At 36.4% G+C, this 24,823-nt stretch overlaps 1 protein-coding gene and 1 non-coding gene across 17 annotated transcripts in view; both read left to right on the forward strand.

Annotated features, from left to right (window-relative positions):
• Positions 1-24,823, forward strand: part of LOC105469857 (neuregulin 3) — a 1,123,162-nt gene that overhangs the window by 447,760 nt on the left and 650,579 nt on the right. The gene's annotated exons all lie outside the window — the stretch shown is intronic.
• LOC112424625 (U6 spliceosomal RNA) lies at positions 21,140-21,245 on the forward strand. The gene has a single exon (XR_003015411.2). It is a non-coding gene; the product is annotated as a U6 spliceosomal RNA (small nuclear RNA).

The raw sequence follows: 24,823 nt of genomic DNA on the forward strand, positions 1-24,823 counted from the left end.
GAGTAGGAGGCGCTGATGGAGTCCTCTGTGGCTGACTTCACAGCTCAATCTGTCAATCTGTTTGGGGACAGACAGTTAGAGAACTGTCTGTCTAAGTTGCCTCAGAAAGGATTTGGTTTCTTGGCTGCATCTTCCAGTGATGGACCCCACTTTCCTTTCTGCTCTGGGCTGGAGAACATGGCTGTGTTGGGATGGGTACTAACTCTACTTTTCAAAGCCTTTCAGAGTAGGGATATGTGTAAATAAATCAAGGGCTCAGGAGAACTGCCTGCTAATTGTCTTCTAATATTCCATTTATCATCTGATAGGCAATGTCAATTTTGCATGCAGTGCACAGGAGCATACCTGTCAATAAATTCTAACTGCTCAAAAATGATTTCTTCTGAGTAGCATGTTTGTGTTTTACGAAGGTAAGTCATGAAGACCAAAGATTGCCAATATGTTTACTGTAACCATATTGGATAATTTTGGTATAGGGTGACCAGGGCAATTTACAGATGACTGAGAAGTTCTTTTCTGATGCTTAGTAAAATACTAAGTCATTTGTTGCTTAGTCATTTGATATGCCAACTAGAAACCAAAGAGGAAAAGAGAATGGGTGTGGAAGAGGAGAAAAAGAGAAGAAAAGCTAGACAGAGAGAAGCCATTTTAACTAAAATTGGAGGTCAATTTCAGATCAATTTTTAGATCAAGAGATCTAAATATAGGTCAGAACTCGTTGAATACTCAGCTGGGTGAAATTGACAAGTCACTCCTTCATTCCTTAAAATGAAGGCATTGGACTTAATAATTTCATGAGGTCTCCTTGAAATCTAATATTCAGAAAATATTTTATTTGTCCTCTAAATAGGTTATTATAGCTATTTCAAAGCTGATTGGGGTATGTATACTAGCCAGAAACAGGGTAGCAGGACTTGGGTAGAGACGGAGGTCCAAGTTCCCTGTGATGTGGGACAACACGTAAGGAAATACTGTGTAGAAGAGATTGGTTCCCCAGCAAAGGCCCCACCACCAAGCCTAGAAACCTGTGGCCTTAAATGGAAACAGCCCTATACTGTGCTCATATAAACCCCAAGATCCACGAGCAGAAGAGCACAAGAGCTCCATCACCTTTCCAGCTTCCCATCCATTCTGCTGAGAGCCACCTCCATCTGGCAATAAAATCCCCCGCATTTACCATCCTTCAATTTGTCCATGTGACCTGATTGTTTCTGGATGCCAGACAAGGACCCAGGTACCAAGAGGTCACTGAGCTGGTTAACACTTAAGCTGTCTGCAGAGAACAGAGCTAAAATAGCACCGTAACATGCACCCTGGGGCTTCAGTGGTTGCAGGCACCCACCCCTAGACACTACCTTGGGTCTGGAGCCCAAAAGCATTTGCCCCAGCTCCTGCCTGTCTGTGTGCTCTCCCTCAAGTAAGGGGTTTGAGCGCATGGTGGCTGAACAGGTAAGCCTGTCACACATCCTGCAACTGGGGGTGGGGGGGCAGGGCGGGGTGGTCAGGGAACTCTCCTGTTTCGCCTGCAGCCCCCCAAATAACTATCATTCTTCGAGTTCTTATAGTATGCCAAGAACTGCATTGAGCACCTTAAATACATTACCTTGATTATTCCTTAAAACCACCTGCTACATGATTTTTGTTTCCCTTCTTGTATATTTGAGAAAATAATGACTTAGACTGCCCCAAATCCCTTCACTGAGAAATGGGATGTCCTGCATTTTGAATCTCTGCTTTGTTCCACCTCTATAAATTCTAATTTGCCTAATAGTGACCCCCTGATTTTGAGTTTTGACAAGATAGGGGCCCACCTACCATCTCCTTGGCTATTCTGTAGTTGTATGTTATAGGAGACCTTAAAATAAAGATATGACTTTGTCTTGCTAGGAGCAAAGCATGTATGCATAGATCATGTAAGAACACATTTTTTTGGAGATGACATTTTGCACCAAAGTGGTTTTAAAAGGCAGCAGAGATGTGTATATTTCCTGACGGCATAGAACCTTTTTCTCCACTAGTTAACATGGCCCTTCTTTTCTTAAGACTGACATCTGTTTTCTGGTTGGGCAGTCACTAGAATTTGTTCTGTTGCCAAACCTCCTGGGGCATCCAAATGCTGTCTGAATTAGAGAATAATGGCATGATGAGGTCAATGACAGCTCTGAAAATGACATGTTGCCATAGTGGTAAGAAACTTTCAAAAACATAAAGAACTCCATCATCTTATAGTATTTTATTAGTATCTATTCTCCTGGCATAGTAGCGTTTTTATTCTTCTAGGAATGGGTTGAATAAGTTGAATCCTCTCTTATTTTTATGATCTAATGCATAGAGGCAACATCAAAATAGGAATGCCTTGCAAAAGATTGCCTATGTTGTGAAAATGAGAAGATGTAAAGTTATTAAATGCCCATAATAAGTCAGGCATTCTAACAGTTTATAAGAGTGGATAAAAATACCAGAATTAACATTTAGGGGCTTTTTTCAATTCCTTTTTCTTCCCATCTGAAGTGTGATATTATTCTGGATGTGTGGTTGACTCTAGGATGGCGAAAAATATGTAAGCAGGGATTGATGATAAATAAAGTTCAAATAATATGAGATTAAAGAAATCTTTATAGAAAAGGGTCAGGGAGCTTTGAATACAAGAGTTATATTGCTTAGTTAGTTCTGACTTTCCAAAGATTTTCAGTAGATTTTACTAAAGGGATTATGTTCCATATTAGCTTATTTATTTATTTATTTATTTATTTATTTATTTATTTATTTTGCTTTGTAGACATTTGAAGTTAAGTGATTCTGGTATTCATTGGTATATATAACCTTCATTGATTTGCTTTCCAGCTCTTTGTGAATTTACAAATTCAATGCATACAGGTAAAGTGTAATCAAGTTATTAATCTTTGAGAATCTTTATGTACTACTTATGAAAGAATCAGTTCTTGTGACTCAGGAAGGAAGGCAAACGTTTTCATGAATTGCAATCTGTAGAGGAGAAGAGTAGTGTTGATTATATTTCTTTACTTTTATATCACAGAGTTATATTATACACAGTCATTTACATTTGATGCTATTTGATATGATAACATTTGCTATGTGAACAGAATTGTAGAAATCAAAAATCATTTAAAAAGAGTCTCTTCTTCCAAGTCTTGAATAAAACAGTTCCGTCTGCAGGACTGTTATTCAGAGCCTTCTGATGAATACTATGGTACTAATGGATAAGAATAAGAAGAAGAAAAAGGAAAAAGGAGAAAAGGTACCATTTCTGCATAATTAAAATAAAATAGGAATTACTGTGGGAAGTATTTCCTGGATGTTCCACAAGAATTTATTTTACTTTCAGTCTCTAAATTATGACAATGTTGCTTATAACTTTTAACAATAGGATTCCAGCTATCCTCCATTTAACATTGTTCATCCAAATGTGTGTACGAAATTGGCATATCTACCTTTTATCATGCTGTGATAAACATCATGTATTTAATGCACTGATTCTTTTGTATACATCAAAACTGCTTCAAAACAGGAGGACTCAGACACAGGGTATGCTGAGACCTCAGTAGTGTCAGCCAGGGTGGGGCTTAGTCATGGTTCAAAGAAAAATAAATTGAAATAATCATATATTTTTCTTAAAATCTGTTAATATTGCATGTAAAAATTTCGTATGCGTGGGATAAACCTCGCTTGGCCATGATGTGTTATCCTTTTTTTTTGGGGGGGGGTTAAGTTCACTAAAATTGTTTTCAGATTTTTTGCATCTATGTTTATGAAGAACACTTGTATGTAATATTCTTGTAGTTTGTTTGGTTTTGGTGTTGGAGGAATGTTGGCCTAATGAAATAATTTGGGACTGTTCCCTCCTCTTAAATATTCCAAAAGAGTTTTTAGAATTGTTGTTTTTTAATTAAATTTATGGTAGAGTTGCCGAGTAAAGTCATCTGGGATTGGAGTTACCTATGTGGGAAGATTTTCAACTACAGTTCACTGATATAGATAGTTCAATAATTATCTATAGGAAAATTCTAGTTATCTATTTTTGAAAAACCTTTGATGGTTTGATGTTTTAAGTAATATTTATTTATTTATTTATTTATTTATTTATTTATTTATTAGACGGAGTTTCACTCTTGTTGCCCAGGCTGTAGTGCAATGGTGCGATCTCAGCTCACTGCAACCTCCACGTCGCAGGTTCAAGCTATTCTCTTGCCTCAGCCTCCGGAGTAGCTTGGATTACAGGCGCCTGCCACCACACCCAGCTAATTTTTGTATTTTTTGTAGAGACGGGGTTTCACCATGTTGGCCAGGCTGGTCTCTAACTGCAGACCTCAGGTGATACACTCGCCTCGGCTTCCCAAGGTGCTGGTATTACAGGAGTGAGCGACTGTGCCTGGCCAAGTAATTTTTCTATTTCATCAAATTGTTTGTTGGTGGTGACATAAATTTGTTCAATATAATTTCTTATTTTTTAAAATAGTAGCTCTAGGGTCTGCAGTGCTGTCATTTCTCTCATTTCTGTTATCAATAATTTGTGTTTACCTTTTTCCCTCCCGTCGTCACTCTCTTGGTAGAGTCAATCAATTTTATTAATGTTCTCAAAGGATCAAGTTTTTATTTCACTGATTTTTCTCTATTGATTTTCATTTTTCCATTTTAAAAAATGTCTGATCTCATTATTACTTTTTTCCTTCTGCTTATTTTGTATTTCATTTGATTTTCCTTTTCTTCTTTTTTAATGTGGAAACTAAGATTATTAACATGAGGCCTTTTTAAAATTCTAATACAGGTTACCAGTGCTCTAACTTTCCCACCAAAGTCTTACTTTTGCTTATTCCTACAAATATTGATATGCTCTGTTTTTATTTTCAATTTAATATACTTTCTAATTACTTTTTATATTATTCCTTTCTCGATTGGTTAATTAGAAGTATGTTAGTTCCAAGTATTTGGACTTTTCCCTGATATCATTTACTTATTGATTTCTAACTTAATTCCACTGTGTTCAGAGCACACACATTTGAATGAGTTGAATCATTTTAAATATATTGAAACTTGTTTAATGAACCCAAACATGATCTATCCTAGTAAATGTGGCATGCACACTAGAAAAGATCTGCTGTCGCTGGATGGAGTGTACCATAACTGAATTTTTTCAAGTTAGTTGACTTTTGTTCAAGTTTTCTATATCCCCAGTGATTTGCTATCTTCTTGACTATCAATTATCAAGACGTAAGGGTTAAAATAGCAGATTATAATGGTGGATTTGTCCATTTCTCCCTTGCAGTTCTATTGATTTTTGCTTCATGTATTTTGAAGTTGTGTAATTAGTTGCATAGATAATTTATCATTGTTATGCATCCTTGAAGAGTTTACCCATCCCTTTATCATTATGTGGTATTATGTAGTATCATTACTCTTTTGTTTTCTTTCTTTTTCTTTTTCTTTTTTGGAGACATGTTTTCACACTGTTGCCCAGGCTGGAGTGCAGTGGTACAGTCACAGTTCACTGCAGCCTCAATCTCCTGGGCTCAAGAGGTTCTCCCACCTCAGCCTCCTGAATAGCAGAGACTGCAGGTCCACTGTGCCTGGCTAATTTTTTGTTGTTGTTTTTAGTAGAGACAAGGGCTCGCTGTGTTGCCCAGGCTAGTAGTATTACTCTTTATTCCTATTTTGGTGATTATAAAGTCTACTTGGTCTGATGATAGTGTAATTACTCCTGCTTTCTTTTGGGTATTGTTTGTGTGGTATATCTGTTTTCATTTACACTTTTAGCCTGTTTCTATATTTTAAAGTGGGGTTTTTGTAGGCAGCATATAATTGAGTCTTGCTTTTTTATCCAATATGATAACCTTTCCTTTTTTTTTTTTTTTGGCATTTCCTTTGTTGTTGTCTTACCTCTAATTCTTTGTTTTATTTTTTTTTCATGGTTGCCTTATCATTGTTTGGTAGTTTTAGTATATACCTCTAGCTTTCACTGTCAAGTTGTAAGTAATATCATTGTTTGGTAGTTTTAGTATATACCTCTAGCTTTCACTGTCAAGTTGTAAGTAATATATCACTTCATGTGTTGTATAAAAATTCTACGTAGTACTCTTCAATTGTCTCTCCCCTCCTATTTATGCTACTGTTATCAAAGATTGTGTATATATATAAATTATATATAATATATAGTATATATAATGAATAAGATAGATATATGTGTATATATACATTGTATATGTATGTATATACAATGTATATATGTGTATATATACACACACATACTTATGTAAATAAATCTCATAATACTTTGTTACTGTTTTTGCTTTAAACAATTATGTTTAGAATATTTAAATAAAAAGAAAAGAAACTTTATATTTACTCACATAATTGCCATTTCTCGTGCTCTGTATTTCTTTGGGTAGATACATATTTCTGGCTGTTAATTTTCTTCTGACTGAAAGATGTCCTTTACATTCCTTGTGATGCAACTCTGTTACTGCTGGATTTTCTCAGCAGTTGTAGGCCTATAAGTGGCTTTATTTCACCTCTGTTTTTGAAAGATACTTTTGTTGAGTAAAGCATTCTAGATTAACTTGTTTGTTTCTGTTTTTTCCCTTTCAGTTTCTTACAGATCAGCTCTGTTGCAAGGTTTATAAGAATTCTACTGTTATGATTACCTTTGTTTTTCTGTATAATGCATCTTTTTCTGTCAGTCATTTATAAGATTTACAATTTAATGCTGGTTTTCAATTTATTGACGTAAAAAAGTTGATTATGATGTGCCTTTATACAGTTTTCTTCATCCTTCTTATGCTTGGAATTTGTTGAGCTTCTCAACTCTATGAGTTTATAATTTTCATGATCTTTTAAATTAACTATTATATTTAAAAATAGCTTTTTGTTCTCATCTTCTTCTGGAACTCTAATTCTACATATGTTGTGTGCCTAATATATACTTTGAAGTTGTCCCATACTTCACTGATGCTCATTATTGTTTTTAACTTCCTATTTTTGATAGTTTCTATTGCTATGTACCCAAGCAAGGGACCTATGCTACCTTTTCTTCTGCAATGTCTAATGTGTCTTCCGTCCCATCCAGTGCATTTGTAATTTCAGACCATGTAGTTTTCATCTCTCATTTGTTTTCCATTTCTCAAGGATCACTGTCCTTCTTTGCCAGAAATCTAAAGTCTTAGTCCATGATACTACATTTTGGCAAGGATTGGAAATCTCTTGTCACCTTTAATGTATGTAATCTTTTCCAAATGAATTAAATTCTCTAACTCTCAATTTTCTTTTTTTAAAAAATAGTAATACACATTAACTATGGCAAAAAAGATTGTTTAAAGAATAAGGTGATCCAGAAAGACAGCTTAGTGTATTCTTTGCAGCATCTTAATTAGTAAAAGCTAGTATGGTTAAAATTAGGAAGTGATGCTTGCAGTCATTTTAGGCATTGATGCTTTATTCTATGTGATCAGTTCATTGGAAGAATGACCCTGGGCTGAGGGAATGCATACAGGCCATGAAGTATGAGAAGCAAACCAGAACCAATGAGAGTATTCGATTATTTGGATCCTAGGATCTTAGACTCTCATCTCAGAAGCAAGATTAGGATGAGAACAGGACATGGGACTAGATGCCCAGTCCATGGCCTGAGCGTCAGTGGTAAAGCAAGAGAAAACTACAAGGACCAGGTGGATACTCTCAGCTTGCCACTGTACTACTTGAGATCATATAAGATTTTTCTGTGTGAAAGACTGGCTCAGCAGTAGATGGGGCTGAGCTTTCAGTGTGAAGATAACTGTGACTACAATCAAGAGAGTCTGAGAAAGACAGGAATTGAAAATATTGTTTCTTGCTTTATCTATCTATCTTACTCATTTACATGAACTTCCTTCACTATTGAAATGATTTTAAAGACAATCAAACCCCAAAGAGTTTACTTCAGCAGAGGCAGAGATGTGAGAAAATTATGGAAGCTTAGGGACCCTCATATCCCCCATCTCAAAAAAATGGTACTGCAGCTAAAACTGCAAACCAAATGCAATTGCCTTTCTTTGTGTTCACATGATGGCTGAAATTTACTAGATATGTTTCTTCTCTCACGTAGACTAACATATATGACTTGTAAACCATCCCATGATATGTCTTAGTTAGGTAAGCTGCCATACCATAGACTGAGTGGCTGAAACAACAGAAATGTCTCACAGTTCTGGAAGCTGAAGATCCAAGATCAAGGTGTGGCAGGTGTGGTTTCTCCAGTGGTCTTTTTCCTTGGCTTGCAGTCGGCTGCTTCTGTCTGAGTCCTCACATAGCATTTCTCTATCCGCATACCCTCCCATGTCTCTTCCTCTTAGAAACACCGGACCTATCATATAAGGGACCTCTTCTTAGGATCTCATTAACTTTCATTACCTCCTTCAAGGCCCTGTCTCCAAAAACAGGCACATTGCGGGGTTAGGGCTTCACCTTATGAATTTTGGCAAGGGTTTGGGGGGGGGTGCACAATTTATTTCATAACATGGCATGAGGAATAGCTATTTACATAGAATTTGTCTCCTGAACAAAAATTCCATATCCTTATTTTGCAGAAGCCAACACTCTGGCTCAGAGATTTGTGGAACGAACATTTGCTAGAAGAAGGGCCAGTATCTTCACTGGTATTTTGGATGAGGGTCTTGCTGGACGTTTGTTATGTGTGTGTCTTAAAAGGGTGAGATCTTCAGCCACATCCCTCAGTGGCTGAAGTAGCATTCTGGATTAAGGAATTTTAAAAATTAAATTAAAGTTTTAAATTAACACATGATAATAGTACATATTTACGGGGTACATAGTGATGTTTCAATACTATGCAATGTGTAGTGATCAGACCAGGATAATTAACATAACCATCATAATTCATATTTTTTACAGATTGGTTGGCCAACATCTCTCTAATTCATGAATATAGAGGAACATGGTTTATGGACCTCTGCTCCTGTGGGCTCTGGTCAAGTCCATAAATGGTTTGAGCAAGAATTGCTCAATTTCTGTTAACCTCACCATAGTCAGGGTTTGGGGACCTGTAACTGCCCTGGAGTGATTTCAAGATGCTGGGCCATTTCCAGTCATCTCTTATTCTCACAGAAACCTCCTAGCATTCCTGGCACATCATCACTCAATAAAACCATTTAAATAAATGATTGAGCAAATAACACCTATTCAGGTGTCCATGCCAGAGGGGAAGATGTGGGAACATACTAGAAGTTAATGAGCCAGGAATTTAAAGTTTTAATGTGTTTATCCCTGAATTTTGCCTCATCAATGCTTATTTTTAGAATGCCATATATTCTGTTGCTGGCATTCGTTCCTAGTGCTTTTTTTATAGCTGATCAGTTTTAAAAAGTAAAAGCAAGCTCATGCCAACTACACATTTCAGCCATTTTCTGCATCCTTTCCCTGCCTCTGAAGCAGAGGTATACAGGGGAGTGGAGAATAAAGCAACTGGACAGCCGAAGGCTATGCAGTCCCAGAGACGGCTGTTCCAGGAGCATGGAAGGAAATGTCAGCTCTTTCCATTTTTACTGAGATATTTTTAGAGTGGCGTCTTTTCTCCTTGGCTCATGCCAGGGTGCTACTTTATTGAGGAGCTGTCAAACTTTTTAAAAAAGAATTATTTCTATACAAGAAGAGTTTCCTTGATTCTATATCCATTGTGCGCTTTTATAAAAATCTCACTTGTTCTAGGAACATACTAATTAATAGTTTTGCAAGTTATTTTTTTTTTCTTTTGCCTCAATCACCTAAAATAAAGGTGAGATTTTTGCTAAGTTTTTTTGTTTGTTTGATGGGTTTTTCTTTCTTGGTCTTTAAAAAAAAAAAAAAAAAAAAAGAATCACTGGAAATTACATTTCAGCGGCATATACCTGGTTTGGGACAGATTGAAATAAGAAGACATCCAAAACAGGGGTTATAGAGCACACAACATATATTTCCAAGTAAAAAAGCAAGGATGTTTTTAGATCTTTTGTCATATTGAATCATTGTAAATAATGAGACTAAATTTATTGACCACATAGGATAATCTGTCTTACTCCTTCAAAGAAACTGCTCAAGTATATGACATTTCTGTCTCCCAACCAAATGTCTAATGTGCTTTTTCTCTTGGCAATGTCACTTAAATCCCCTTCCAAATCTTTTCTTATATGTCAGCATGTAAAATAGACTCCTGGAAGCCAAAATGGCTACTCAGGAAGGCCACTCTCTAAGCAGTTCATCACAGGAAGCTGGAGCTCTGTGCTTCTGGTCCTATGCTCCCTGGGCTGCTATAGCTATGGACCATGGCTACCAAACCAAGGGTTTCCCCCAAACCACACCTGGCCTCTGCAGTCTGCCTGAGGTAGGAATTTCTTAGTGTGCATTGATTCTCTTTCTTCCACTTTCCTGATGATATTTCATTACAGCAAATAATAATTTTGGCCATAAAGATTTTCTATATATGGATCTTTTCCAAAATATGCATCTGTAGTTAGGAATAACTTAATAAGAAGACTCAGTATTGGCACCATTTTTAAGAATATTTATTTCCCTGGGCTAATATTCTTTTAAAAATATTGCTTCTTAAGAGAAATGATACCTGTTAAAGAAAAATTAGAAGCTTCTGAATAAACTTGAAAAGCAAAGTCATGAAAAATTATAATTATATAAACTTTACACTACTATTGCTGTTTTGCTATATTTTCCGGTCATTTTTGCTATATTTACCTGATTTTTGTAGTCATGATTACATAATATACTTCGGTTTTTCTCTTTTATTTGTTTAACATTGTATTATAATCAGGTTAACAGTTGCTTCATAAACATCACCTTTGATAACTGCATAAAATCCCACTGTTTGACTCCAAATATAATTTACTGAACTATTCTATTATTGGAAATTTATGCCATTTTAATGTTTCTATTCATATAGATATAGGGCAATACAAATGTTTGAACAACATTTTTTTTTCATATTTAGGATGTTTTCTTTAGACAGATTCCACGTGGAAATATGAGGTCAAAACTTAGAAATATTTTTAAGCCTTTTGATGAATAGTGTTTTCCATACTGTTTCCTACCTGGTTGTAAGTACAAGTTTGTCCACCTGGCTTACTAAGTTGTCAACATAAATTTGCACCAACTTAACATCTGAAATATAATAATATACACGGAGGTTCTTAGCATAAATTATGTTTCTTTTAAATTGGCATTGCTGATGACATTAACCAGGTGTGATTGGGGAGTGATTCTGTTGCCCACTGCTCCATTTAATGTCTCAGTCCTGGCCATCTAGTGGTCCAGTCTGTGTTTTCTACTGAACAACATTTTGAGCTTATCTCTGCTGCTTCCTAGCTTTCATATTTACTGCAGAGAACTCTCATTGTCTGCAATGATTGGACTTTTAGAATAGAAACTTAGTTATCTCTAGTCTATGTCTTGAAAACTAGGCCCACACTATTTACTACTGACCTGAGAATTCAGCTTTGTCTCCATGTAGACCTGGAAAAACACCTTCTGCCTGTGCCCAGAATACCTGCTGAACCTGGTCACTCTCTGCCCATGTTCCTCAACGCTTTCCCTCCTTTCACCTGTCGTCTTTTCGTCTTCTCTCTTTTTATTCTTGGTCTGACACTCATGCAAGTAGAAGTGATTTTATAGCTTCCTCAGCCTTTTCATAAAAAGGAACCATTTCCATGCAAGTGCTATTTTTACCAGTCTCTGCATTGTGTAAAAGGCTTTGGTTCTCTGATATTTTCTGGACCATACTATGAAAATTCCCTGACGCTGTAGACCCATGGGTTTTACTTTAACTCAGCATTTCCTAAACCGTGCTTCTGTGGAATTTCAGTTCAGTTTCAATGGGAGCCAGGAACAAAGGTTCCCATGGTCAAATAAACTGCAAACTGTGCTTCCTAAATGGTCTTCTTGAAGATTTGCAGTTCATGTTACCATATCTAATGGTTTGGAGACATCAGAAGGAAAAAATATATGTTTTAACTTGGTCGCTCCCCACTGAGGAACTATTTTTTTTCTCTTTTTATTTTTTATGGCTATACCTAGAGTCATTTTTCCTTAAAACCTATCTGGAAAAAGCTGGTTTGACCATGCAACCTGTTTATGAAAGTGGACCATGGTTTTACATCAAGGGGAAGATGTGACAAAAATAAACATTTTCCAATTTTGGAGCTGGACTGTGCACACATTTCTGTTCAGCACTATTAGAACCCCTTCAACATTTGGAAATTATAATGTTTCTGCAGATGGGAACAAGCTGGATGCCAAGGAGTATGCATGAGTGAGAGCAGACAGAGGCCCAGCCTGTGAGCTCCACTCTGCTCTGCTGGCAGTGATCCAGAGACTACCTAACAGAGAGAAGTGGATAACTTCATGGGCAATTTTTTGCCCACTGGTTGAAATGCTTACGTTGGATTTATCAGAACCATGGTCAAATAAAGTTGTCTGTCACCCAAAGGGAAACATAAAGATGCCTTGAGTACCAGAGAAGGATTATTGATTTCTTTGGAGCCATAGTGTTCAGCCTCTCACAGCTGGGGAACTGCTTTGCTGTGAAATAGAATTTTAGTTGGATACAAAATTAATCAGTTTTCACAGTTCAAAATTTTGACTGAGACGCTGTGTCAGTGTGTTTGGTACATGCTGTGTTTGAGCCTGGAAGCCTACGCCTCACATTTGTGTAGCATCGTGACACCACCAACTGCGTGTTGATGTCATGGGGAACAAGGGTAATGGGGAGCAGACAGTTTCTCCTCTGCCACTCTAGCTCTTTCTCCCAGCTTAAATACAGGGCTGACCTTTCACAAACTAACACACCTAGAAAGGATCTTAGTGGCTATTTAGTCCAACACTGACCAAAGTAAGAAATCCTTTTGCAACACCATGATCAGTGGCTGACCCAACCTGTACTTGCAATAATGGGGGATCCACCACCCTACACAGCAGCCCTATGGTTAGGTTTTGAATGATATCCAGACTTTGGTGAAATTCTTGTTTCTTGAATAAATCAAAAAGAAGGCAATTTCCATGTTGTCTCACCTCTCTACTGGCATGAGATCAATATCAAGGAGACAATCAATCACTTACCTTTCGTGGCTCTGATGTGATCCATTTGTGATATTTTGGTCTCAAATGCTTGGGAAGACAGTAGATAAAGAAACTGATATTTAGGATCCAAAATTACCTGCCAAGTCCAATCTCTTGAGGCAATTAAATTAGAAGGATATGTAGGTCTTCCCAAGAAACAGAACTAGGCAAACATAGGCATTTATATTTGGTGCAATATCCTCACCCTAACAAAAAAAGAATGTTTTTCTACTTATATAGCCGATCACACAGAAAGGATCAACAATCGAGTTTTCGAACATAATTTTTCATTTCTCAAAACCCTACTTGCGTAAAGAAAACAGTCTGTTCACAAAGAGACTTTCAGTTTTGCAGTGAAGTGTAATGGGAAGAATATATTCAGATATGTTTATTAATCAAGATCTACCCCTGTCTTTTATTCTATATTAGCTTAGGTGGTCCATAACAATGGGGAAGAAAAGATGAGCAAATTATGGCCCTTGACCTTAAGGAGTTCAGGATCTCCCCAGTGGGCTTCAGGAATGACAAACATCCACAAAATAGGCAGTGCACAAGGCAGAGAGTGATACATGTTCTAATAAGAATATCAGCAAAATGCTGAGGAAGCAGAGAGGAGATCAAGGTTAATGCCAGGTGAAAGACTGGGGAAGAGTACACAGCTGAATTGACTCTGAGTTGCGTATGGGAAAATGGATGAGATTTCAAAAGGCAGAGATTAAAGAGAGAGTTACTGCTACATGGAGGCATTTTCGTAGAATGTCCCTCAGTATAGGAAGCAGGGGCTTTCAAAACTCTGTATTCATCATTTTCTATAGACATTTTTTCTTGTTGTATGTCTTGTCACTGTATCCATAGCTAAGGTTTTGGAGATTTCTATGCTTATATCATTGATGGGATTGTTTTAAATAAATGTCTCATAATTTAGCAATTTTAGTTCCTGGAGTCTTTTCACACCTACTCAGAATACCTACAAGGTACTTTTCTTGGTTCATAGGTACCCACTGCATTGACTTTTAATTTTGATTGGGGTCTCAGTCTCCTTATTATTTTTTTCTCATGGAAAAATGTCATGTCCTGGCCAGGAAGGAGGAAAAGAAAAACAGCATACTGCCAGATGGCTCCAATCTTTCTGTATTATTGAAGACAGTGGGAGAAGGAAAGGGAGCAAAAGGGATGGGACTTTCAGTCTGGTGAGTGCAAGCAAGAGTCTCGCCATGGTCATGGTCAGGGATGTGTAAATAAGGGCAACTTTCTCTCAATATGGACATTCTCAATGGACATTTACATTCATTCATTACTTTTTCCCTGAAGCAGGGAAGGAGTACATGCTGTGTATCAGGAGTTGCCTTTTCAAAGCTCACAGTCTGGTGAAGGGGAAGGAAACATGTAAACTGGCATTTACAATGCGGTATGATAAGGGCTGTGACAAAAGGAATGTGGAATCCTGTGTCTCTGAGGGCAGATAAGAGAGACTGCAAATAATAGCTCTAAAAGATGATGTCTGAGTCAAGCAAGAATTAGGTGGGCAAAAAGATGGGCATATTTTTAAAAATTCTGAGCATTCAGTAAGTGATTTTATAAAGAAAATAGCACATTCATTCATCTTAATTAAGTTTACTTTGCAGTTAATTACACTGAGTGACCTTGGGGATATATAAGTATTTGATACAGACTTAATATGAGGTGGATGCAAATATCACTGATAGGTGAGCGTGTGCTGCAAAATGATACAGAGTCCATCTGTGTTTGAGTAATCATAATTATCCAATCTCATTACATTCTGGAAGTTTTTCAGTTATTGAATGGAATAATATGCAGTTCCTCTGAAACTCTTAATAAAATTAATTCAAGCATACTTTATATTAAACAATATATTTTGGAAGAACACTACCCACAAATTTACCAAAAAAGATGATGTCATAGCTCTCAGGAGGTGCCAACATTTATTGACTACACACTACATGTTACTACATGTATTCGTTTATATAACTCTCATTTTAAAAAATCTTAGCTGATATTGTTGGCTACTGCTCACATTTCATCCTCCGTGCCTTTTGCTTCAACTGAATTTCAGTTTTATTCCAACAATCAGCCCACTGTCCTTCACATGACCATGCATTTGCTTCATTAAGCTACTCAGGGGAATGCCAATGTTCAGACTGAGAATGCTTAAGAAGTGGGCATGGGACTCAAATCTTGTTAATAGGAGTGATGATATTTAGATGTGATGCCTAAAATCATGGCAGCTATCTGTGATAAGGGAGCCTAGCCTAAAGATATAGCCAATGATGGCTCAGCAGAATGAGTCCTTTATTTTTGGGGATCTAGGTAAATCACTATATTAGACAATCAAGGAACCCTTTCCTGCTAAAAGAGATAATGTTATTTTCCTTCAGATTTAAGCCATTTGTGTTGAGTTTTCTGAACTCTCAGCCAAAATCATTCTCATTGACAGGTAGGTACTCTCATTATCTCCATTTTACAAATAGGGAAACTGGGGGATTCAGTAAGTTCAGTCAGCACTTTTGGAGGCTATGGCAGGGATCACTTGAGCCCAGAAGTTTAAAGCAACATTGAGCCATGATCATGCCACTGTACTTCACCTTAGGCAACAGAGCAAGACCCTGCTTCTCAAAAACAAAGAAAAACAAACAAAAAAATAAGTTAAGAACGTATTGAATATCATACAGCTGGTAAAATATCAGAATTAGGATCAAAAACAAGTCTGTCTTACTTCAATACCCTAGTGGTTAATTGGTGGTTAGACATCTTCTACATGTATTTTTTGAAATATGTCACACTAAAGCACTGAAATAAGTGCCAAAAATGTCTAGTAATTCAAATATATAATCTGTGAGAAAGCCACTTTCCCCAGTAATGTTTTATATCAAGGGTTGGTAAATTGTGTAAAGGGTCAAATAATAAATATTTCATACTTTATTGGTCATATGGTTTCTTTCACAACTACTCAACTCATTGTAGCTCAAAAAGCCATAGACAATGCATAAACAGATGAGCTCAGCACTGTTTTAGCAAAATTGTAATTACAAAAACAGGTGGCAGACCAGATTTTGGGCCTGGGACCATAATATACTGAACCCTTCTCTACATGAAGTAAATCTGATTCTTGGTGAAGTGTTCGCCAGGTAGGATGGGTAAAAGCTCATTTTACTATGTGCGTACCAAAAAAAGGTCACACCAGTAGAAGAGAAAAGGAGATATGGAGTGCAGTGTGGAAGGGACAGAGAATGCACCCTCTTCTCAAACTTTAGGATAACAAGGAAAATGACTGTTTTCCTACTTTGTAGTGCAGATTGGGAAACAGCTTCAGACAACACAGAGGGAGGGGAGCTCATGGCTTCCACCATCAGAGAGGCAAGGTTAGATAGTAGATTTCTAGCCTACTATCTGTGCTTAAATTGGAATTTCTGTTAAAAATGCCAAATTTTCTCAGCAATAACTTTCAAAGACCACCACACCATTTTCTTTCTTCCTTCCTTCCTTCCTTCCTTCTTTCCTTCCTTCCTTCCTTCCTTCCTTCCTTCCTTCCTTCCCTTTCCTTTCCTTCCTTTCCTTCCTTCCTTCCTTCCTTCCTTCCTTCCTTCCTTCCTTCCTTCCTTCCTTCCTTCCTTCCTTCCTTCCCTCTTTCTTTCTTTCTTTCTTTCTTTCTTTCTTTCTTTCTTTCTTTCTTTCTTTCTTTCTTTCTTTCTTTCTTTCTTTCTTTCTTTCTTTCCTTCTTTCTCTTTCTTTATTTCTTTCCTTCTTTTCTTTCTTTTTTTTTATTTGTTTGTTTGTTTGTTTTGTTTGACAGTCTTGCTCTGTCACTCAGGTTGGAATGCAGTGATACAATCTTGGCTTACTACAACTTCTGCCTCCCTTGTTCAAGCGATTCTCCTGCCTCAGCCTCCCAAGTAACTGGGATTACAGGTGCCCACCACCACACCTGGCTAATTTTTATATTTTTACTAGAGACGGACTTTTGCCATGTTGGCCAGGCTAAAGGCCACCATTATCTTTCATACTTAAAATATTGAATGATCCACAAGCAGTATAATACATAGCAGTTATTTCTGCAAATGGAGAGATAAGAATTGAAAGTGAACAGATGGTTATAGATCTTTGATTTTTGTTTTAATTGCTTTCCAAATATCACAGAGAATGAACCAATTTTCTCAATAATATTTGTTCTGAAACAATGGTCTGAGAGTCAAGTTTGTCAATAACGCAAAGAGTTTTGGGGAGGTACATGGGGTTTTTTGTTTTTTGTTTCCTCAAATGGTTTACAAAGGCATAACATGAAATTGACTGTTATTTATTTGCAGAATCTTAACTAATGAGCCACATTTGTCCCCTTTTACTTCTTACTAAACTGGAAACATAAAAAAAGGATTTATAGGAAACCAAGGTTAAAAGATAGGAACATAAAGTTTCACTCTTCCTCCCCGCTTCTGGCAACCACTAATTTATTTTCTGTCTCTGTGGATTTGCCTATTCTGGACATTTTCTATAAATGGGATTATGTAATATGTAGACTTATGCCTACTGTCTTTCACTGAGCATAATGCTTTCAAGGTTCACCCATGCTGTAGCATGAATCAGCAACTAATGTCTTTTATTAGTGAATAATACTCCATTGTATAGATGTACCACTTTTTTTGTTTATTCATCACTTGGTGGACAATGGAGTTGCTTCCACTTTTTGGCTACTATGAGTAATATTTCTATAAACACTCATAAAGAAGTATGAACGTTTTGTTTTCAATTCTCCTATGTGAGGAGTGGAATTGCTTGGTCATATGGTAACTCTAACATCTTGAGGAATGATCAAACTTTTCTGCAGCAGTTGCGTGGTTTTACTTTTCCCAGCATTGTATGACTGTTGCTATTTCTCCACATTCTTGCCAATACTCATTGTTGTGCGTTCTAATGGGTGTGAGGTGATATTTCATTGTAGTTTTGATTTTACTTTACATAAATACTAACAATTTTGGACATCTTTTTATGTGTTTGTTGGATGTATGTATACTTTGGAAAAATGTCTATTCAAATGGAAAGGAAAAGTTTAAAGAACAGAAGATGTATGATAAAATTAATATTTACTGCATGTCTATAATGCATTGGGGCCTTTACTCATAAAAATGAATAATAAGTAATATTTTAATCATATTACATAAGTAAGTTCGGATAAATTAAGAACTTGCTAAAGAAAATAGTTGGCTATGCTTAAGCCAAGAGTCAAATAAGATCCACACACCTTCCCTTTGTCCCATGTAGATATCCTTCATGTGCATTGATATGAAGATGTACATCTTACAGACATGAATAAGACAAACATGACTGAAGAAAGCATAACGTGTGCCCCTCTCCTCTCTGGAAAAAAGTAAAAATATAAAAAACTTTTATGGAATAATGCAGAAAAGGATCAATTCTCTTTCTGATGTCAATATGATAGTCAAGTTGTAAGTAGTGCACTCGTGAGATCATCACCTTACTAGTGATTAATGGGGGCATCCCACACTTTATTGATCTAGTCTGTGGAATAGCACATGAGAAATCCATGAACTACCCTATGGAGGGCTTATTTATCTTTTCAAATGCTATAACCACATCCAGTGTCTCGAAACAAGTGCTTAGAGGTTAGCAAGCATTATGAGTATATTAGCCACCTAAATACCACTCTCCCCTGCCCGGCACTTAGCAGAGTGTAGATTGGGTACATGACAGTCACACATGCCTTGTTGCTCCTGGGAGAAAGTCATGTGTCTTATTATCTGAACTATTTCCTCACTTTCCACCCCAGGAACTAATACAGTACTCAGCAGTCTTATAGTGGATACTCAATGATAGGTTGTTAAATAAATGACTTTAATTGGCATCATGCAGAGATATTACAGATTTAGATATACAGCTGATACTCAATCAATATGTGCTGACTTATTTAGTAAAGACGGGAAAGATGTGCTTGGTGCCAAACACTGTGAAAATCCCTCTACCACCCATTGTCTTCTTTTCTCATTTAGGCTTCATGAAACCCCGTGAATTATATGCTTTCATATATTCACCTTATTCATGTTCAAAATGCCAGCAAGTAGTAAAGTAGTAATGCAAACCCAGATCTGCAAAAGTACATTATGAAGCATTAAGTTGTATATTCAGAACTCGGCACACTAAATTTCATCTGAGGCTAAAACACAGAGTCCCAATGTAGTATCAAGAAACAAGCCTTTCCCACATTTGCTTAAGATGATACCAACACTGTCATGAAGAAAATGAACAGGGGTGTACAGGATGAGACTTCTTCAAAGAAGTGAAATGATTGATATATTGGGTACTTTATGTGAGAAGATTTGAAGAACAATGTAATTGTTTTATTATCTGATTGCGTATCCCTAAGACTTGGATGTTTTCGAAATGATAAATGACTTAATGACTGAATACATTCTAGCTGCCTGTTTTAAACAAATGTGACATTTTAGGAGTTAATACTACATTCTTGATTTCCTGTATTTTTAGGAAGTAACTGTATTAGTCTCTTCTCACACAGTTATGAAGAAATACCTGAGACTGAGTAATTTAAAAAGAAAAGAGATTTAATTGACTCACAGTTCCACATAGCTGGGTAGTCCTCAGGAAACTTACAATCATGGCAGAAGGCACCTCTTCACAGGGCAGCAGGAGAGAGAATGAGGGCCAGCAGAAGAAATGCCAGAGGCTTATAAAACCATCAGATCTTGTGAGAACTCACTCACTATCATGAGAACAGCATGGGGGAAGCTGCCTCTATGATTCAGTTACCTCCCATCAGGTCCTTTCCACATGTGGAGATTATGGGGATTACAATTCAACATGAGATTTGGGGTGGGATACAGTCAAACCATATCAGTAACTTTCTCTCTTTTTAAAATTTTTTAAATTTCTATTTTTTTTTTTAAGTTTGAACATGTTGAGATTCAAATATCTTAAGCTTCCAAGTGCTCTTTTGACTTTTAATATATTTCTGGTGTCGCTTTTGGTCTTTTTGGTTCTTAACACTTTGGTTGCATGCTTGCATTTCCTCTCCTGCTTGTGTGCACTTCTCACATGCCATGTCTGGGAAGTTGTGTCCATTCAACCTGATTTAGCATTTCTTTATCTTCTGTTGTGCAGCTATCAATATGCCATCTAGGTTGGAGCTGGAAATATAAGACAGCTTAAAAATATAGTCCTTTTACTTAAACAACTATCCATCTTTTAAAGTACTTTAATATAATTTTCATAACTTTTCCAGTCAGCCAGAGTGAATACTCTCTAAAGTGGCTTTGACAGTTGGCTTTATTTTTTGAGGAGGAAACTTCTCTTGATTGACTTTTTTTTGCAGCGTGGTTTGCAGACAAGATACTAAGAATCTGGGGGTGGTGGCTGGGGCTAGTGTTAGAGTTAGCCCTGTTATAATCTCAGTTTCTCAACCCATCCAAAGGAGAACACCATAGAAGTAAAAACATATTTCCTATGCAAAGACTGCATTAAGATATGTCTAGTTCCCACCTCAACCCACTCTCTAAGCCTTTCTTGTGTAAAATGCGGAGCCACCACACCACTACTGACAAAAGTGCCCTCTCCACGAGCTCTACTAGAATATTTTTTTCTACTTCTGCCATGACACTTGACATAGTTAGCAAATGCATAAGCAGGGCTTCAAGCCAGGCTCTTGTGTTGCAATGCCTATCCCTTCTTTATGCCCCAGGCAGAGAAGAAAGTGCTTGGATTTCTGAACACCACAATAAAAGATTCAAATAAAAGCTAAGACTATTAAGGGGAAAAATAAGATTTTTAAGTAATTAAAGTGAGTGATATTCATTTTCATGAAGGAATTTGAAGATCAAGTCAGTGTTTAGACATTAATCCAAAGCCATAATGAAATGAAAAGAAAATTTGAAAGAGAAAGTAATAGAAATCCCCAGAGTCAAGCACTGTCTTTATTTTTGTACCCACCTACCTCACCCCAGTACCTACTTTGCACAGTATTTTAGTGTGTGCTCAAAAAAATGGGTGTTGGGTGCTTGCTTTGGCAGCACATATACTAAAATGGGAACAATATAGAGGAAGTTGTCATGGCCCTGCACAAGGATGACATGCAAATTTGTGAAACGTTCCCTGCTTTTATGGTTAATGGGTACAAAAAAAAAACATAGAAAGTTTAAGACCTATTATTTGATAGCACAGCAGGGTGACTATAGTCAATAATAACTTAATTGTACACTTTATATTTAAAGTGTGTAATAGGATTGTTTGTAACAATAAGTATAAATGCTTGAGGAGATGGATACCCCATTTGCCATGATGTGATTATTATGCATTGCATACCTGAATCAAAGCATCTCAAATACTCCATGAATATATACACCTGCTATGTACCCCCCAAAAATTAAAAATAAAAATATTTTTAATAATGGTGTTGGGTAGATGGGTTCCAAGATGAATGAACTACCAAAAAATGGTGCCTTCTAATTGCTCTTGTGTTTATTACTCTGGAGTGGTAAATAGAGTGTTTGGCAAGCAGAAGCTTGAATATATGTAGCTTAAAAGAGTCCAAAACTCAGCCCGGTTGGAAATGCAGAATATTAAAGAGATTTCTTTATGGAGTTGGGCTTTTTCGGCTTTTCCCTGCCTTTCTATGGATGAAGTGTGAAATAATAAGACTGCTGTGTGGGCCCTCCATAGTTCAGTTTCTCTTCTGTAAAATGAAAATGATATTTATATTGTATTAATAGGTTTATTCCAAGCATTATTATTGCATGCTGACTTCTAAAGTTTCTTTTATCTCAAGGTTGCTGGTTTGAATTGTTAAAACTATAATTCCTAAGGACAGATTTATCTATTTTATATGTATATATCTGTTTTATTTTTATAGATTTAGGGAGTACAAGTGCAGCTTTCTTACATTAATATTTTGCATAGTGGTAGAGTCTGGACTTTTAGTGTATTCATCACCCAAAAAACGATTTGGTAATCCAATAGATAGTTTTTCAACCCTTACCTTCCTCCCATGTTCCCATCTTTCGTAGTCTCCAATGTATATTATTTACTGCTATATGTCCATGTGTACCCATTGTTTAACTCCAGGTTATAAGTAAGAACATAAAGTATTTTACTGTGTTTCTGAGTTATTTTACTTAGGCTCATTGCCTCCAGTTCCTCTAATCTGTTCTATTGATCTATATCTATTTTTATACCAGTACCATAGTGTTTTGGTTACTAAGCCTTGAGAGTCCTAGATTTCATAAATCTTTTGCCGCAAAAGATATGATTTCTTTTTTATGGCTGAGTAATACTTTATGGTATATGGTATTTCTGGTGTGTGTATGTGTGTATGTTATATGTGTGTGTGTGTGTATATATATAGAATATGGTATTTATGTTATATATATGTGTGTATATGTATACACATACCATATATATTATATATATGCACACACACACTCCATTAGTAAATACTTAAGGTGATTCCATATCTTTGCTATTGTGAATAGTACTGCCAAAAATATACAAGTACAGATATCTTTTTGATATAATGATTTCTTTCCCATCGGGTATATACTCAGTAGTGGGATTACTGGATCAAATGGTAGTTCTATTTTTAGTTCTTGGATAAATCTCCATACTGTTTTCCATAAAGGCTGTACTAATTTACACTCCCATCAACAACATATTAGCATTCCCTTTTCTCCACATCCTCACAATATCTGTTGTTTTTTGACTTTTTAATATTAACCATACTGGCTGGTGTAAGATGGTATCTCACTGTGGTTTTAATTTGCATTTATCTGATGATTAATGATGTTGAGAATGTTTTTCAAATGTTTATTGGTTGCTTGTATGTTTTCTTTTAAAAAGTGTGTGTTTACATGTTTTGCTCCCTTTTTAATGTAATTGTTTATTTTTCTTGTTGAGTTATTTGAGTTCCTTGTAGATTCCAGATATTAGCCCTTTGTCAGATGCATAGATTGCAAATATTTTCCCATTCTGTAGGTTGTCTGTTTACTGTGTTGATCATTTATTTTACTGTGTGTAAGCTTTTTAGTTTAATTAACTCTCATATATATATATATATATATATTTTTTTGTTGTTGTTGTTGTTGTTGTTGTTGTTGAGATGGAGTCTTGCTCTGTCTCCCAGGCTGGAGTGCAGTGGTGCGATCTCAGCTCACTGCAACCTCCGCCTCCTGGATTCACGCCATTCTCTTGCCTCAGCCTCCCGAGTAGTTGGGACTCCAGGTGCCCGCCACCATGCTTGGCTAATTTTTTTGTATTTTTAGTAGAGATGGGATTTCACTGTGTTAGACAGGATGGTGTCAATCTCCTGACCTCGTGATCTGCCTGCCCCGGCCTATATATTTGTTTTTTTGATGTTTGCTTTTGAGGACTTGGTCATAATGTTTTTGCCTAGGCCAATGGTCAGTAAAGTTTTCCTAGGTTTTCTTCTAGGATTTTTACAGTTTCAAGTCTTATATTTAAGTATTTAATTTCATCTTGAGTTAATTTTTGTATATGGTAAGAGATATGGGTATGGTTTCATTCGTCAGCATATGGTTATCCAATTTTTCCAGAACCATTTGTTGAACAGAGTGTTCTCTCCCCAGTGTACATTTTTGTTGACTTAGTCAAAGGTCAGTTGGTCACAGGTATGTGGCTTTATCAAATCTAGGGCTCTCAATGCTATAGTAACCAAAACAGTATGGTACTGGAATAAAAAATAGACATATAGATAAATGTTACAGAATGAAGAGCTGATAAATGATTTCAATAAAGTTTCAAGATACAAAATCTACATGGAAAAATCTGTGGCACTGCTAAACACCAATAATAATAATCGAGCTGAGAACCAAATCAAGAACTCAATCCCATTTAAAATTGTTACCAAAAAAATACATTGGCATATATTTAATGAAGGAAGTGAAAGATCTCTACAAGGAAAACTACAAAACACTAATCATAGATGACATGAACATGTGGAAAATCACCCCATGATTATGGATTTGAAGAATCAATATCATTAAAATGACTATACTGCCCAAAGCAATATACATATTCAATACCATTCCATTATATTACCGATGTCATTTTTCACAGGATTAGAAAGAAAAAATCCTAAAATGTATATGGAACCAAAAAAGGGCTTTAACAGTCAAAGCAATGCTAAGCAACTGGAACAAAGCTGGAGGCATCACATGCCTGACTTCAAATTATACTAAAGACAGATTTAGACCATGAAAGTAGACCTGATGTACAGCAGTACACTTCATTAATTGTACTGACTGTTAAGAAATTACAATAATTTTATTCTATGTGGTAAATAACCACTGCTCAAATCCCCCTGAAAATTGTCCCCCTATGCCACCCTGGATGCCTGGGTTCCCAAACCTCCTCAGTGTTAATCCAGAAACAAGAGTTAACATATAGCCCCAGAGGGACCTCCAGGACCCTGCTTCTCTCTTATGGCTGCACAGATTTATTCTGATTAGTCTTCTAATTTTCATATGACTTATTAAATATTTTGAATGTCACATCCATACATACATACTTTCCAGACAAGAAATTTGGATGTGGGAGAAAATTCCTTAATAAACAAAAATATTAATTTTCATTTAAAAAACTGCTTTATTTTTTACATGGAACCCATGAACATTAAAAAAAAAAAAAACCCTTGATTATTAGTCAGCTTCAGGTGTGTTCACAGAAG

This window comes from Macaca nemestrina, chromosome 9 (assembly GCF_043159975.1).
Source record: "Macaca nemestrina isolate mMacNem1 chromosome 9, mMacNem.hap1, whole genome shotgun sequence".
NCBI classification, from domain to species: Eukaryota; Metazoa; Chordata; class Mammalia; order Primates; family Cercopithecidae; genus Macaca; species Macaca nemestrina.